The sequence below is a fragment of the Balaenoptera physalus genome (genome assembly GCF_965194825.1).
Source record: "Balaenoptera physalus genome assembly, chromosome: 3".
Lineage (NCBI taxonomy): Eukaryota > Metazoa > Chordata > Mammalia > Artiodactyla > Balaenopteridae > Balaenoptera > Balaenoptera physalus.
In genome coordinates this window covers 55816541-55836009 of record NC_138890.1, presented here as the reverse complement: position 1 = coordinate 55836009, position 19469 = coordinate 55816541, and the positions used below count along the sequence as shown (strand labels likewise).

The window sequence follows — 19469 nt, the reverse complement described above, 5'->3', positions numbered from 1 at the left end:
TAATAAGTACATACCTATCAAAAATTAATCTAAATGTCAATGCACTACATGCTCCAATAAAAACATATTGGGTGGCTGATTGAATAAAAAATACAAGACCCTTCAATATGCTGACTACAAGAGACTCATTTCAGGGTGAAAGATACATCTATAACTAAAGACAAAAAAGGGTATTATAAATGATAAAGGGATCAAAAAAAGAGGATATAACACTTACTAATGTATATGCATGTAATACAAGAGCACCTAATTATATAAAGCAGACATTAACAGACACAAAGGGAGAAATTAAAAATAATACAATAATCATAGGGGACATTAACACCCCACTTACATAAATAGACAGATGACCCAGATCGAAAATCAACAGGGCAATAGTGGTCTTAAATAACACAATAGACCAGTTGTACCTAATAAATATCTACAGGACATTATATCCAAAACATCAGAATATACATTCTTTTTGAGTGCACATGGAATATTCTCCAGGATAGAATGCATACTAGGCCACAAAACAAGTCTCAACAAATTTAAGAGGATGGGAATTATATCAGCATTTTTTCCACCACAGTGGCATGAAACTAGAAATCAACTATAGAAATAAAAGTGGGAAAGGAACAAACACATGGAAACTAAACAACATGCTACTAAGAAGCCAATGGATCAATGAAGAAATCAAGGAGGGAATCAGAAAGTACCTTGAGACAAATGAAAATGGAAACACAAAACTCCAGAAATCTATAGGATGCAGCAAAAGCACATCTAAGAGGGAAGTTTAGTGATACAAGTTTTATTCAAGAAACAAGAACATTTTCAAATAAACAACCTAACCTACCACATAAAAGAATTAGAAAAAGAAGAAAAAAAGAAATACGAAGTCAGCAGAAGGAAGGAAATAATGAAGACCAAAGAAATAAATAAAATAGGGATCAAACAAAAATGTAAAAGAGTGAAAGCAAGATTTGGTTTTTTGAAAAGGTAAACAAAATTGATAAACTTTTAGCCAGGCTCACCAATAAAAGAGAAGACCTAAATAAACAAAATAAGAAATGAATGAGAAGAAATAACTGATACCTCAGAGATACAAAAAAAAAAAAAATCATAGAGAATACTATGAACAGTTATATGCCAAAAACTTGGACAGCCTTGAAGACATGGACAAATTTCTAAAAACATACAACCTACCAAGACTGATTCAAGAAGAAACAGACAATTTAAAAGACTGATCACTAGTAGTGAAATTGAATTTGTAAATTAAAAAAACATCTCCGCCCCTCCCCACCCCCAGGGCAGGATGTCTTCATGGGGGAATTCTATCAAACACATAAAGAAGAACTAACACCTATCCTTCTCAAACTGTTCCAAAAACCTGAAGAGGACAAAACACTCCCAAATTCATTTGACAATGCCACCATTATCTTGATACCAAAACCAGAAAAAGACACTACAAAAAACAAAAAAAGAAAATTACAGACAAGTATCTTTGATGAAATCGTCCACAAAACATTTGTAAACAGAATCCACCAATATATCAAAAGGATCATACACCATGATCAAGTGGGATATATTCAGGGGGTGCAAGCATGGTTTAACATTCACAAATCAGTCAACGTGATATACCACATTAACAAAAGGAAAGATAAAAATCACATGATCATCTCAATAGATGCAAAAAAAAAAAGTGACAAAATTCAACATCCATACATGATAAAAACTCTTATCTAAATTAGTATAGAGGGAACATATCTCAACATAATAGAAGCCATTTATGATAAACCCACAGCTAACACCATACTCAATGGTGAAAAGCTGAAAGTCTTTCCGATAGATAAATTCAGGAACAAGACAAGGATGCCCAGTCTCACTGCTTCTATTTAAGAGAGTATTGGAAGTCTTAGCCACAGCAATCAAACAATAAATAAATAAATAAAAGTTATCCAAATTGGAAGGGAAGAAGTAAAACTGTCACTATTTGCAGAAGACATGGTAATTTATATAGAAAACCCTAAAAACTATTAGAACTAATTAATGAATTCAGCAAAGTTGCAGGATACAAAACTAATATACAGAAATCTGTTCCTGTTCTATATACTAATAATGAACTAAGAGAAAGCAAGAAAATCATTCTGTTTAAAATCACACCAAAATTAATAAAATATCTAGGAATAAACTTAATAAAGGAGGTGAGGGTCCTATACTCTGAAAATTATAAAACAATGAGGAAGGAAATTCAAGATGATACGAAGAAATGGAAAGATACCCTGTACTCTTGTATTGGAAGAATTATTACTGTTCAAATGGCCATACTACCCAAAGCAATTGGCAGATTGAGCGAAATTCCTATCCAAATATCTGTGACTTTTTTCACACAACTAGAACAAATAACCCTAATATTCACTGGAACCACAAAAGACCCTGCATTGCCAAAGCAATCTTGAGTAAAAAGAACAAACCTGGAGGTATTACTCTCCCAGACTTCAGACTACACTATAAAGCTACAGTAATCAAAACAACATGGTACTGGCACAAAAATAGACACATAGATCAGCAGAACAGAATAGAAAGCCCAGAAATAAACCCATGCATCTATGATCAATTAATCTATGACAAAGGAGGCAAGAATATACAATAGAGAAAAGACAGTCTCCTAAGTAAATGGTTCTGGAGAAATAGCTACATGTAAAATAATGAAATTGTAATATTTCCTCACACCATATACAAATATAAACTCAAAATGGATAAAAGACCTAAATGTACAACATGAAACCATAAAACTCCTAGAAGAAAACATAGGCCGAACACTTTTTCACATAAATTGTACCAATATTTTTCTAGATCTGTCTCGTAAGGCGAAAGAAATAAAAGCAAATATAAACAAATGGAACCTAATTAAACTTAAAAGCTTTTGTACAGCAAAGGAAACCACTGACAAAATGAAAAGACAACCTACTGAATGGGAGAAAATATTTGCAAATTATATGACTGATAAGGCGTTAATATCCAAAATATATAAACAGCTAATATAACTCAATATCAAAAAAACAAAACAAAAACAACCCAATCAAAAATGAGCAGAAGACCTGAACAGACATTTTTTCCAAAGAGGATATACAGATGGCTAACAGGCACATGAAAAGATGCTCAACATTGCTAATTTTCAGAGAAATGAAAGTCAAAACCAAAATGAGGTATCACCTCACACTTGTCAGAATGGCTATATTTAAAAAGGACACAAATAATAAGTGTTGACAAAGATGTGGAGAAAAGGGAACCATTGTACACTGTTTGTGGGAATGTAGATTGGTGCAGCTATTATGGAGAACATTAATGGAGGTTTCTCAAAAAAACAGAAGTATGACCCAGCAATTCTACTCCTTGGTATATACCCATAAAAAATAAAAACACTAATTCAAAAAGACACATGCATGCCCATGTTCATAGCAGCACTGTTATAATTGCCAAGATATGGAAGGAAACTGTATCCATCAACAGATGAATGGATAAAGAAGATGTTGTATATATACACAATGGAATATTACTCAGCCCTAAAAATGAATGATAGTCTACCATTTGCAGCAAAGTAGATGGACCTAGAGAATATTATGCTTAGTGAAATAAGTCAGACAGAGAAAGACAAATACGGTATGATACAGCATACATGTGGAATCAAAAAAATAATGCAAATGAATGTATATAGGAAAACATAAACAGACTCATAGATGTAGAAAACAAACAAGTGGTTACCCAAGAGGAGAGGGAAGTAGGAAGGGGCACATTAGGTGTACGGGATTAAGAGATACAAACTGGTATGTACAAAATAGACAATAAGGATATATTGTATGGGGGACCTTCAAGATGGTGGAGGAGTAAGACATGGAGATCACCTTCTTCCCCACAAATACATGAAAAATACATCTACATGTGGAACAACTCCTACAGAACACCTACTGAACGTTGGCAGAAGACTTCAGACTTCCAAAAAGGCAAGAAACTCCCCATGTACCTAGGTAGGGCAAAATAAAAAAGGAAAAACAAAGATAAAAGAATAGGGACAGGACCTGCACCTCTGGGAGGGAGCTGTGAAGGAGGAAAAGTTTCAACAGACCAGGAAGCTCCTTCACTGGCAGAGATGGGGGGTGGGCAAGGGGGGAAGCTTCAGAGCCACAGAGGAGAGCACAGCAACAGGAGTGCAGAGGGCAAAGCGGAGAGATTCCCACACAGAGGATCAGTGCCGACCAGCACTCACCAGCCTGAGAGGCTTGTCTGCTCACCGGTCAGGATGGGTGGGGACTGGGAGCTGAGGCTCAGGCTTCAGAGATCAATCCCAAGGAAAGGACTGCGGTTGGCTGCATGAACACAGCCTGAAGGGGGCCAGTGTGCCACAGCTAGCCAGGAGGGAGTCCGGGAAAAAGTCTGGAACTGCCTAAGAGGCAAGAAACCGTTGTTTCTGGGTGTTTGAGGAGAGGGGATTCAGAGCACCACCTAAACAAGATCCTGAGATGGGCGCGAGCTGTGGCTATCAGCGCAGACAACAGAGATGGCCATGAAACGCTAAGGCTGCTGCTGCAGCCACAAAGAAGCATGTGTGCAAGCACAGGTCACTATCCACACCTCCTCTCCCAAGAGCCTGTGCAGCCTGCCACTGGCATGGTCCCATGAACCAGGGACAACTTCCTGGGGAAAATACAAGGCATGCCTAGGCTGTTGGAACATCACGCTGGCCTCTGCCGCTGCAGGCTCACTCCGCATTCCATACTCTTCCCTCCCACTGGCCTGAGTGAGCCAGAGCCCCCTAATCAGCTGCTCCTTTAATGACGTCCTGACTGGGCAGGAACAGATGCCCTCAGGGGACCTACAGGCAGAGGCAGGGCCAAATCCAAAGCAGAACACCAGGAGCTGTGCAAACAAAGAAGAGAAAGGCAAATTTCTCCCAGCAGCCTCAGAAGCAGTGAATTAAATCTCTACAATCAACTTGATGTACCCTGCATCACTGGAATACCTGAATAGACAATGAATCATCCCAAAATTGAGGCAGTGGACTTTGGGAGCAACTGTAGACTTGGGGTTTGCTTTCTGCATCTAATTTGTTTCTGGTTTTCTGTTTCTCTTAGTTTAGTATTTAGAGCTTATTTTCATTGGTAGATTTGTTTACTGATTTGTTTATTGATTTTGTTGCACTCTTCCTTTTATATATATATATTTTTTTCCTTTTTCTCTTTTTGTGAGTGTGTATGGGTATGCATCTTTGTGTGATATTGTCTGTATAGCTTTGCTTTTACCATTTGTCCTAGAGTTCTGTTTTTTTCTTTTTTTTTTAAGTATAGTTTTCAGCACTAGTTATCATTGGTGGATTTGTTTCTTGGTTTGGTTGCTGTCTTCTTTCTTTCCTTTATTACTTTTTCATTTTTTTATTTTTAATAATATATATTTTTTAATTTTAATAACTTTATTTATTTTTTGTTTTTATTTTTCTTTCTTTCTTTCTTTTTTCTCTCCCTTTTCTTCTGAGCCACATGGCTGACTGGGTCTTGGTTCTCTGGCTGGGTGTCAGGCCTGAGCCTCTGAGATGGGAGAGCCGAGTTCAGGACATTACTCCACCAGAGACCTCCCGGCACCACATAATATCAAACAGCGAAAGCTCTCCCAGAGATCTCCATCTCAAAGGTAAGACCCAGATCCACTCAATGACAAGTAAGCTACAGTGCTGGACACTGTATGCCAAAAAAACTAGCAAGACAGAAACACAAGCCCACCCATTAGCAGAGAGGCTGCCCAAAATCATAATAAGTTCACAGACACCCCAGAACACACCACCGGATGAGGTCCTGCCCATCAGAAAGACAAGATCCAGCCTCATCCACCAGAACACAGGCACCACTCCCCTCCAACAGGAAGCCTACACAATGCACTGAACCAACCTTACCAACTAGGGGGAGGACACCAAAAACAATGGGAGCTACAAATCTGCAGCCTCCAAAACAGAGACCCCAAACAGAGTAAGTCAAGCAAAATGAGAAAACAGAGAAATACACAGCAGATGAAGCAGCAAGGTAGGAACCCACCAGACCAAACAAATGAAGAGGAAATAGGCAGTATACCTGAAAAAGAATTCAGAATAATGATAGTAAAGATGATTCAAAATCTTGGAAATAGAATGGAGAAAATACAAGAAATGTTTAACAAGGACCTAGAAGAACTAAAGAGCAAACAAAAAATGAACAACACATTAATTGAAATTAAAAATTCTCTAGAAGGAATCAATAGCAGAATAACTTAGGCAGAAGAACAGATAAGTGACCTGGAAGATAAAATAGTGGAAATAACTACTGCAGAGCAAAATAAAGAAAAAAGAATGAAAAGAATTGAGGACAGTCTCAGAGACCTCTGGGGCAACACTAAACGCACGAACATTCAAATTACAGGGGTCCCAGAAGAAGAAGAGAAAAAGAAAGGGACTGAGAAAATATTTGAAAAGTTTATAGTTGAAGAGTTCCCTAAGAAGGGAAAGGAAATAGTCAATCAAGTCCAGGAAGCACAGCGAATCCCATACAGGATAAATCCAAGGAGAAACACGCCAAGACACATATTATCAAACTATCAAAAATTAAATACAAAGAAAAAATATTAAAAGCAGCAACAGAAAAACAACAAATAATATACAAGGGAATCCCCATAAGGTTAACAGTTGATCTTTCAGCAGAAACTCTGCAAGCCAGAAGGGAGTGGCAGGACATATTTAAAGCGATGAAAGGGAAAAACCTACAACCAAGATTACTCTACCCAGCAAGGATCTCAATCAGATTCAACAGAGAAATTAAAAGCTTTACAGACAGGCAAAAGCTAAGAGAATTCAGCACCACCAAACCAGCTTTACAACAAATTCTAAAGGAGCTTTTCTAGGCAGGAAACACAAGACAAGGAAACGACCTACAAAAACAAACCCAAAACAATTAAGAAAATGGTAATAGGAACATACATATTAATAACTAAATGCTCCAACCAAAAGACATAGACTGGCTGAATGGATACAAAAATAAGACACGTATATATGCTGTCAACAAGAGAACAACTTCAGACCTAGGGACCCATACAGACTGAAAGTGAGGGGATGGAAAAGGATATTCCATGCAAATGGAAATCAAAAGAAAGCTGGAGTAGCAATTCTCATATCAGACAAAATAGACTTTAAAATAAAGACTATTATAAGAGACAAAGAAGGACACTACATAATGATGAAGGGATCAATCCAAGAAGAAGATATAACAATTGTAAATATTTATGCACCCAACATAGGAGCACCTCAATACATAAGGCAGATGCTAACAGCCATAAAAGGGGAAATTGAGAGTAACACAATAATAGTTGGGGACTTTAACACCCCACTTTCACCAATGGACACATCAACCAAAATGAAAATAAATAAGGAAACAGAAGCTTTAAATGAAAAATTAAACAAGATGGACTTAATTGATATTTATAGAACATTCCATTGAAAAATCACACAATACACTTTCTTCTCAAGTGCTCATGGAACATTCTCCAGGATAGATCATATCTTGGGTCACCAATGAAGCCTTGGGAAATTTAAGAAAACTGAAATCATATCAAGTACCTTTTCCGACCACAACACTATGAAACTAGATATCAAGTACAGGAAAAAAATCTAAAAAATACAAACACATGGAGGCTAAACAATACACTACTTAATAACCAAGAAATCACTGAAGAAATCCAAGAGGAAATCAAAAAATACCTAGAAACAAGTGACAAAGAAAACACGACAACCCAAAACCTATGGGATGCAGCAAAAGCAGTTCTAAGAGGGAAGTTTATAGCAATACATTCCTACCTCAAGAAACAAGAAACATCTCAAATAAACAATGTAATGTTACACCTAAAGCAATTAGAGAAAGAAGATCAAAAAAACCCCAAAGTTAGCAGGAGGAAAGAAATCATAAAGATCAAATAAAAAATAAATGAAAAAGAAATGAAGGGAACAATAGCAAACATCAATAAAACTAAAAGCTGGTTCTTTGAGAAGATAAAGGAAATTCATAAACCACTGCCAGACTCATCAAGAAAAAAAAGAAGAAGACTCAAACCAACAGAACTAGAAAGGAAAAAGGAGAAGTGACCACTGACACTGCAGAAATACATAGAATCATGACGAATTACTACAAGCAACTATATGCCAATAAAATGGACAACTGGGAAGCAGTGGACAAATTCTTAGAAAGGTATAACTTTCCAAGATTGAACCAAGAAGAAATAGAAAATATGAACAGACCAATCACAAGTAATGAAATTGAAACTGTGAATAAAAATCTTCCAACAGACAGATGTCCAGGACCAGATAGCTTCACTGGTGAATTCTATCAAACATTTAGAGAAGAGCTAACACCCATCCTCTCAAACTGTTTCAAAATTTGCAGAGGAAGGAAAACTCCCAAACTCATTCTATGAGGCCGTCATCAACCTGATACCAAAACCAAAGATGTCACAAATAAAGAAAACTACAGGCCAATATCACTGATGAACATAGATGCAAAAGTCCTCAACAAAATTGTAGCAAACAGAATCCAGCTGCTCTTTACAAGGATCATACACCATGATCAAGTGGGATTTATCTCAGGAATGCAAGGATTCTTCAATATACTCAAGTCAATCAATGTGATAAACTATATTAAAAAATTGAAGGAGAAAAACCATATGATCATCTGAATAGATGCAAAAAAAGCTTTCAACAAAATTTAATACTCATTTATGATAAAAACCCTCCAGATAGTAGGCATAGATGGAATGTACTTCAACATAATAAAGGCCATATATGACAAACCCACAGCCAACATCGTTCTCAATGGTGAAAAACGGAAACCATTTACACTAAGATCAGGAACAAGACAAGGTTGCCCACTCTCACCACTATTACTCAACATAGTTTTGGAAGTTTTATCTACAGCAATCAGAGAAGAAAAAGAAATAAAAGGAATCCAAATCGGAAAAGAACTAAAGCTGTCACTGTTTGCAGATGACATGATACTATACATAGAGAATCCTAAAGATGCTACCAGAAAACTACTAGAGCTAATCAATGAATCTGGTAAAGTAGCAGGATACAAGATTAATGCACAGAAATCTCTTGCATTTCTATACACTAATGACGAAAAATCTGAAAGTGAAAATAAGAAAACACTCCCGTTTACCATTGCAACAAAAAGAATAAAATATCTAGGAATAAACCTACCTAAGGAGACAAAAGACCTGTATGCAGAAAACTATAAGACACTGATGAAAGAAATTAAAGATGATATAAACAGATGGAGAGATATACCATGTTCTTGGATTGGAAGAATCAGCATTGTGACAAGGACTATACTATCCATAGCAATCTACAGATTCAATGCAATCCCTATGAAATGACCAATGGCATTTTTCACAGAACAAGAATAAAAAATTTCACAATTTGTATGGAAACACAAAAGACCCTGAATAGCCAAAGCAATCTTGAGAAAGAAAAATGGAGCTAGAGGAATCAGGCTCCCTGACTTCAGACTATACTACAAAGCTACAGTAATCAAGACAGTATGGTACTGGCACAAACACAGAAATATAGATCAATGGAACAGGTTAAAAAGCCCAGAGATAAATCCATGCATATATGGTCACCTTATCTTTGATTAAGGAGGCACGAATATACAATGGAGTAAAGACAGCCTCTTCAATAAGTGGTGCTGGGAAAACTGGACAGCTACATGTAAAAGAATGAATTTAGAACACTTCCTTACACCATACACAAAAATAAACACAAAATGGATTAAAGACCTAAATGTAAGGGCAGACACTATAAAGCTCTTAGAGGAAAACATAGGCAGAACATTCCATGACATAAATCACAGCAGGATCCTTTCTGTCCCACCTCCTAGAGAAATGGAAATAAAAACAAAAATGAACAAATGGGACCTAATGAAACTTAAAAGCTTTTGCACAGCAAAGGAAACCATAAACACAATGAAAAGACAACCCTCAGAATGGGAGAAAATATTTGCAAATGAAGCAACTGACAAAGGATTAATCTCCAAAATATACAAGCAGCTCATGCAGCTCAATAACAAAAAAACAAACAATGCAATCCAAAATTGGGCAGAAGACCTAAATAGACATTTCTCCAAAGAAGATATACAGATTGCCAACAAACACATGAAAGGATGCTCAACATCACTAAATATTAGAGAAATGCAAGTCAAAACTACAATGAGGTATCACCTCACACTGGTCAGAATGGCCATCATCAAAAAATCTACAAACAATAAATGCTGGAGAAGGTGTAGAGAAAATGGAACCTTCTTGCAGTGTTGGTCGGAATGTAAATTGATACAGCCACTATGGAGAGCAGTATGGAGGGTCCTTAAAAACTAAAAATAGAACTACCATATGACCCAGCAATCCCACTACTGGGCATATACCGAGAAAACCATAATTCATCAAAAGTCATGTACCGCAATATTCATTACAGCACTATTTACAATAGCCAGGACATGGACGCAACCTAGGTGTCCATCGACAGATGAATGGATAAAGAAGATGTGGCACATATATACAATAGAATATTACTAAGCCATAAAAAGAAACAAAATTGAGTTATTTGGAGTGAGGTGGATGGACCTAGAGACTGTCATACAAAGTGAAGTAAGTCAGAAAGAGAAAAACAAATACCATATGCTTCCAAATACCATATGCCTCCAAATACCATATATATGGAATCAAAAAAAAAAAAAGGTTCTGAAGTACCTAGGGGCAGGATAGGAATAAAGACGCAGACATAGAGAATGGACTTCAGGACACGAGGAGGGGGAAGGGTAAGCCAGAACGAAGTGAGAGAGTGGCATGGACATATATACACCACCAAATGTAAAATAGATAGCTAGTGGGAAGCAGCTGCATAGCTCAGGGAGATCAGCTTGGTGCTCTGTGTCCACCTAGAGGGGTGGGATATGGAGGGTGGGAGGGATACACAATAGGGAGGAGATATGGGGATATATGTATATGTATAGCTGATACACCTTATTATACAGCAGAAACTAACACACAATTGTAAAGCAATTATACTCCAATAAAGATGTTTTAAAAATAATAGTATAACTCCCAGCCTATATGCTTCAAAAATAATAATAATAATAATCATTCTGCTTTTCTGGAGCAGGGGTTGGCAAACTTGTATAAAGGGCCAGAGAGTAAGTAGTTTAGATTTGCCATATGATCTCTGTTATATCTACTCAGCTCAGTCATTGTAGCCAAAAAGCAGACACAGTAAAATATAAATAAAGGAGTATAACTGTGTTTCAATAAAACATTTTTTATAGACATGGAGAGAAAAAAAAGGATATTTTGCATAGCACAGGGAATTATAGCCATTATCTTGTGATATTTTTTAATGGAGTCTAACCTGTGAAAATACTGAATCACTATGCTGTATACCTGAAACTAACATAATATTGTAAATCAACTATATTTCAATAATTTTTAAACGCTAGGAATTATATTTAGTTGTTTTCACTTCTGTTATGTGTCTCAAGAAAAATGGACTGCTTTATTTCTAGTGGCTCTTCCGGGTAAAGAAATATTCCCTAGCCTCTATTGGGAATTGCTTTTGTGAAATCGCTAAGCGTGTGGGCTTCAGAATAGAGAAGAGCTAGGCTTTAACCCCAAGTTTGAATTCCAGCTGTGTACCTGAAATTTGTGTGGTGCTAACAAGCTACTTAACCACTCTTCTCTTTAATCTCTTTTTCAGTAAAATGGGGATAATATTACTTATCACATGGTTATTGTCAGGATTAAATGGTTTTATTAGTTTCCCAGGGATGCTGTAACAAATTAGCACAAATTTGTTGGCTTAACACAACAGAAATTTATTCTCTTACAGTTCTAGAAGCTAATAATCCTTAATCAAGGCCTTGACAGGATTGGTTCCTTCCAGAGGCTCTGAAGAAGTTTCCATTTCATGGCCCTCCCCTAGCTTTTGGTGGCTGTCTACCAATCTTGGTGTTCTTTGAATTGTAGACACTTCAGTCTAATCTCTGTCTTCATGTGTTTTTCTCCTCTAGGTTTTTGTGTCTCAAATCTCTTTCAGTTCTAGGCACAAAGGCTGACACAGAGTAAGCACTGTATTTGTGGAAGTTGTTCTTATTATCAAATGCCCATTTTGGTGGATGTTGGTGGGTGAGTGGAAGAGGTAGGGGAATGAAACTCGGACTCCCACACAGCAAGTAGCTAAACCTACTAATGAATATGTTCTTTTTAAAAGCATCGTAATTGGCCGCTTGTTTGTGGGTCCCCGAACAATGACACACATCTTCTCCCAAGTTTTGCTTTCTGCAGCTGCTAAAAAATAACTCACAAGTCCTGCCAAGAAAATAATGAAACATTCCAGACTATTAGACCTTAGAAGAGTTTAATCAAAGACTCAGTGATCTATACTGGCTCTGGAGGCTTCTTCAAAGCTGAAATCCACAATGTAAAGACCGTGGCATGAACCACAGTGGAAAAGAGCAGCATCTGTGAACAGCAGAAGATGTGCCTCTTTTCTGGTTAGTTACCTACTGTTCTGCAAAGGTGCCTATGACTCAGAGGTGAATTCTACCACATATTCATATGACTATATCAGAGTTTATGTATTTTAAATGTCCTTTGACAGGGTAATTTATTTATATATGAATTTGTATTAGTTCTCCCTATTTTTCCCTTTGTTGTCTTCTGAACATGTTGCCAGGCACTATGTATTTTCTGGTCCCCTTGCCTCAAGCCAGTTTTTCAGGGTAGAAAGCAAAGAAAAAGCTGCTTGAGGTCAGTAGATCTTCCTATTTGGGGGTCAAAGTCCTCAGAATATTAAAGTTTTGATGTTGGGTGTTCTAGGGAAGGCAGGAAGAAAAGAGAGCATCACCCTCACTGGGAAGTGGCAGGTGCTTGTGGATGGATGGGATGGTCAACGTATGCACCAAGGGAGGCTGTTACCTGGCATAGGATCCCAGACCTTGGCAAGCATCCCCATGTCCTTAGTGAGGCATGGGAACAAGGAGCATGTGAGGTAGGACAGTGGGTACATATCAGTATTAATCAGAGTGAATGGCTCAATGGCCCAAGGGGTCTTCCGATGGTTTAGTGATGCTGAAACACCTTGGTACCACTATAGGGAAGAGGAAAACTCAAAATGGCTGAGATTGAATTTTCTACTAACCCGCTGGAATGAGGGCACAGAATCGAATTTAAATAAATGTTGTTGATATTTTTGCACATCTGAGTTTGTGAACAAAGATTCATTAGATTTTGCACACATATTTGTTTTTTACACCAGTCTTTGGAAGTGTGCCATCAGGTATTATTGTTCCCCTCAACTAATGTAAAAACCAAAGCTCACAGCTGACTCAGCTAAAATAATACAGCCAGTACGTGACAAAACAGAGCCTAGGAGTTCTGACTCCTAGTTTAATATTCTTCTCACTACACCTAAGTATGAAGCATACCAGTAGAAAAAAGAAAGAAATCTTATAGTCACCATTCAAGGCTGTGAGAATTCGTGGGTATGTGCCAGATATTGTTCTATATGCCACACCCACTGAGAGCTATTAGGCAGGTTGAAATAACTGTATTTTTAAAATGTTAGGATACCTTATATGGTTAAATAATCATGATTCTAACCAGGCAACACCATTCTGTTTTTAAGGAAGTGGAGGCACCACGGGAATAATTACTGTCATGGTTTCAGTTATCCACTGTATATCCAGCTCACCTCCAAGACAAGGAGCATGTCGGTCAGGCTCACCCCTCCATCCCCAGTGTCTAGAACCATGTCTGGCCCATGAAGGTGCCTAGAAAGCATTACTGTAAGAAGGAAAGGATGAGCAAATGATTCCAACAATCGAGAGTTACATGCCTAAAAGGGGGCTAGAAACAAGTCTAGAAACATAGTGAAAGCAGCTTAACTTCACCTGAGAGTAGAAGATTTCTTCTAAAATAACCAGTGGATCTGTTTCCAGAAAAGAGCACCCAGTAGTACTGAGGGAATTTAGTACTAGCCTGGGTCCCAGGTAAGCTTTGCAAGCCAAATGACCCTAAGGCTAGACTTTGGGGGGAAATGAGTGGGACATAGTAGCACTCCATTAAGACTCAAAGAGTTGTGTTGGATGAGTTGGAAGGGGATATCTGAGAGTTATTAGAAGTATTCCTACCTCACCACCTCTGCTGGAGTTTCTATTGCTCATCTGGATTTTGCTTCTATAGGCTTTCCTTCCACTTGACTATAATCCTTGCAAGCCTAATCATCATTGGGTGAGTGGTTGAATTTTGTTAGATTTGGGACATAATGGAAGGTGGTATATCATAGCACGTGAAAATAAATTTAAAAAGAACATTAGACATCCTACAATTCTGTCTTTCCATTATTAAAAATATTTTCAATGTTGAATAGTTTGCCTGTTTTCTAAAATATAATTTAGTTTCTTGCCATATGTGTGGCTCTATCAGCCTCCCATAAATATCTCAGCTAATCCAGCCAGTCCTTAGAACCTTGACACATCATTTCATTTCTTTTCCACCCACAGAAACCTTTGCTCACCCTCATCAGGTTGACGTGGCTTCCAAATGGATCCTTGACACCAGACCCTTGAAATTTTGCTGCCAATTCTACTGTAACCTCAGATGATAGTAACAAAAACAGTAGCAAGAGTGGTGGCTCAGCTGTTTCCTCTGGATATACATCGAATATTGAGAAGAAAGAACATCCAGAGCTAAATGTTCTATTTAAACCAGTAGTTGCTGCTCAGAAAATAAATAAAGATGCAGGCCCAAAGTCAGTAGTTTATACATTCTTCACCCAAGAGCACTGTATTAAAGGAGAGAGTCTGTGCTGATCAGTGACTTTAGTGAAGGCTGAGAAAGTTGAAGAAAATTTGCAGATGATACACAACTTCTAAGCCACGTGGCTGACAAGGTCTCACTGCTCTGGCCAGCTGACAGGCCTGAGACTCTGAGGTGGGAGAGCCGAGTTCAGGACATTGGACCACCAGAGACCTACTGGTCCCAAGTAATATCAATCGGCAAGAGCTCTCCCAGATATCTCTGTCTCAGTGCTAAGACGCAGCTACACTCAATGACAAGCAAGCTACAGTGCTGGACAACCCATGCCAAACAACTAGCAAGACAGGAACGCAAACCCACCCATTAGCAGAGAGGCTGCCTAAAATCATAATAACTTCACAGACACTCCAAAACACACCACAGGACGCGGTCCTGCCCACCAGAAAGAAAAGATCCAGCCTCATCCACCAGAACACAGGCACCAGTCCCCTCCACCAGGAAGCCTACACAACCCACTGAACCAAATTTACCCACTGGGGGCAGACACCAGAAACAACAGGAACTACGAACCTGCAGACTGTTAAAAGGAGACCCCAAACACAGTAAGTCAAGCAAAATGAGAAGACAGAGAAATACATAGCAGATGAAAGAGCAAGGTAAAAACCCATCAGACCAAACAAATGAAGAGGAAATAGGCAATCTACCTTAAAACAAATTCAGAGTAATGATAGTACAGATGATCCAAAATCTTGGAAATAGAATGGAGAAAATAAAAAAGATGTTTAACAAGGACCTAGAAGAACTAAAGAACAAACAAACAATGACGAACAACACAATAAATGAAATTAAAAATTCTCTACAAGGAATCAATAGCCGAATAACTGAGGCAAAAGAACGGATAAGTGACCTGGAAGATAAAATAGTGGAAATAACTACCACAGAGCAGAATAGAGAAAAAAGAATGAAAAGAATTGAGGACAGTCTTAGAGACCTCTAGGACAACATTAAATGCACCAACATTTGAATTATAGAGGTCCCAGAAGAAGAAGAGGAAAAAAAAGGGACTGAGAAAATATTTGAAGACTTTAGAGATGAAAACTTCCCTAATATGGGAAAGGAAATAGTCAATCAAGTCCAGGAAGTGCAGAGAGTCCCATACAGGATAAATCCGAGGAGAAACACGCCAAGACACATATTATCAAACTATCAAAAATTAAATACCAAGAAAACATATTAAAAGCAGCAACAGAAAAACAACAAATAATATACAAGGGAATCCCCATAAGGTTAACAGCTGATCTTTCAGCAGAAACTCTGCAAGCCAGAAGGGAGTGGCAGGACATATTTAAAGTGATGAAAGGGAAAAAACTAAAACCAAGATTACTCTACCCAGCAAGGATCTCATTCAGATTCAACAGAGAAATTAAAAGCTTTACAGACACCAAAAGCTAAGAGAATTCAGCACCACCAAACCAGCTTTACAACAAATGCTGAAGGAACTTCTCTAGGCAGGAAACACAAGAGAAGGAAAAGACCTACAATAACAAACCCAAAACAATAAAGAAAATAGTAATAGGAACATACATATCAATAACTACCTTAAATGTAAATGGATTAAATGGTCCCACCAAAAGACATAGACTGGCTGAATGGATACAAAAATAAGACCTGTATATATGCTGTCAACAAGAGTACAACTTCAGACCTAGGGACCCATATAGACTGAAAGTGAGGGAATGGAAAAAGATATTCCACGCAAATGGAAATCAAAAGAAAACTAGAGTAGCAATTCTCATACCAGACAAAATACACTTTAAAATAAAGACTACTACAAGAGACAAAGAAAGACACTACATAATGATGAAGGGATCAATCCAAGAAGAAGATATAACAATTGTAAATATTTACGCACCCAACATAGGAGCACCTCAATACATAAGGCAGATGCTAACAGCCATAAAAGGGGAAATTGAGAGTAACACAATAATAGTTGGGGACTTTAACACACCACTTTCACCAATGGAAAGATCATACAAAATGAAAATAAAGAAGGAAACACAAGTTCTAAATGACACATTAAACAAGATGGACTTAATTGATATTTATAGTACATTCCATCTAAAAACAACAGAATACACTTTCTTCTGAAGTGTTCACGGAATATTATCCAGGATAGATCATATCTTGGGTCACAAATCAAGCCTTGGTAAATTTAAGAAAATTGAAATCGTATCAAGTACCTTTCCCGACCACAACACTATGAAACTACATATCAATTACAGGAAAATAACTGTAAAAAATACAAACAAATGAGGGCTAAACAATATGCTACTAAATAACCAAGAGATCATTGAAGAAATCAAAGAGGTGCTCAAAAAATACCTAGAAACAAATGACAATGAAAACACAACAATCCAAATCCTACTGGATGCAGCAAAAGCTGTTCTAAGAGGGAAGTTTATAGCAATACCATCCTAACTCAAGAAACAAGAAACATCTCAATGAAACAACCTAACCTTACACCTAAAGCAATTAGAGAAAGAAGAACAAAAAAACCCTAAAGTTAGCAGAAGGAAAGAAATCATAAAGATCAGATCAGAAATAAATGAAAAAGAAATGAAGGAAACAATAGCAAACATCAATAAAACTAAAAGCTGGTTCTTTGAGAAGATAAACAAAATTGACAAACCATTAGCCAGATTTATCAAGAAAAAAAGGGAGAAGACTCAAACCAACAGAATTAGAAATGAAAAAGGAGAATTAACAACTGACACTGCAGAAATACAAAGGATCATGAAAGATTACTACAAGCAAATATATGCCAACAAAATGGACAACGTGGAAGAAATGGGCAAATTCTTAGAAAACACAAGCTTTCGAGACTGAACCAGGACGAAATAGAGAATGTAAACAGACCAATCACAAGCACTGAAATTGAAGCTGTAATTAAAAACCTTCCAACAGAAAAAAACCCAGGACCAGATGGCTTCACAGGCAAATTCTATTAAACATTTAGAGAAGAGCTAAAACCTATCCTTCTCAAACTCTTCCAAAATATAGCAGAGGGAGGAACACTCCCAAACTCATTCTACGAGGCCACCACCACCCTGATACCAAAACCAGACAAAGATGTCACACAAAAAAGAAACTTACAGGACAATATCACTGATGAACATAGATGCAAAAATTCTCAACAAAATGGTAGCAAACAGAATCCAGCAGTACTTTAAAAGGATCATACACCATGATCAAGTGGGCTTTATCCCAGGAATGCAAGGATTCTTCAATATATGCAAGTCAATCAATGTGATAAACCATATTAACAAATTGAAGGAGAAAAAACATATGATCATCTCAATAGATGCAGAAAAAGCTTTTGACAAAATTCAACACCCATTTATGATAAAAACTCTCCAGAAAGTAGGCATAGAGGGAACTTATCTCAACATAATAAAGTCCATATATGACAAACCCCCAGACAACATCATTCTCAGTGATGAAAAACTGAAACCATTTCCACTAAGATCGGGAACAAGACAAGGCTGCCCACTTTCACCACTATTATTTAACATAGTTTTAGAAGTTTTAGCCACAGCAATCAGGGAAGAAAAAGAAAAAAAAGGAATCCAAATTGGAAAAGAAGTAAAGCTGTCACTGTTTGCAGACCCTAAAGATGTTACCAGAAAACTACTAGAGTTAAAAAATGATTCTGGTAAAGTAACAGGATACTAAATTAATGCACAGAAATCTCTTACATTCGTATACACTAATGATGAAAAATCTGAAAGAGAAATTAAGGAAACACTCCCATTTACCATTGCAACAAAAAGAATAAAATACCTAGGAATAACCCTACCTGAGGAGATAAAAGACCTGTATGCAGAAAAGTATAAGACACTGATGAAAGAAATTGAAGACAATACAAACAGATGGAGAGATATACCATGTTCTTGGATTGGAAGAATCAACATTGTGAAAATGACTGTACTACCCAAAGCAATCTACATATTCAATGCAATCCCTATCAAACTACCAATGGCATTTTTCACAGAACAAGAACAACAAATTTCACAATTTGTATGGAAACACAAAGGACCCTGAATAGCCAAAGCAATCTTGAGAAAGAAAAACAGAGCTGGAAGAATCAGGCTCCCTGTCTTCAGAGTACTCGACAAAGCTACAGTAATCAAGGCAGTATGGTACTGGAACAGAAACAGAAATATAGATCAATAGAATAGGTTAAAAACCCCAGCGATAAACCCATGCACATATGGTCACCTTATCTTTGATAAAGGAAGCAAGAATATACAATGGAAAAAAGACAGCCTCTTCAATAAGTGGTGCTGGGAAAACTGGACAGCTACATGTAAAAGAATGAAATTAGAATACTCCCTAACACCATACACAAAAATAAACTCAAAATGGATTAAAGACCTAAATATAAGGCCAGACACTATAAAACTCTTAGAGGAAAACATAGGCACAACACTCTATGACATAAATCACAGCAAGATCCTTTTGACCCACCTCCTAGAGAAGTGGAAATAAAAAGAAAAATAAACAAATGGGACCTAATGAAACTTAAAAGCTTTTGCACAGCAAAGGAAACCATAAACACA

At 37.3% G+C, this 19469-nt stretch overlaps 1 long non-coding RNA gene across 1 annotated transcript in view; it reads left to right on the top strand.

Annotated features, from left to right (window-relative positions):
• Window positions 1-19469, top strand: part of LOC309657213 — a 140615-nt gene that overhangs the window by 111078 nt on the left and 10068 nt on the right. The gene's annotated exons all lie outside the window — the stretch shown is intronic.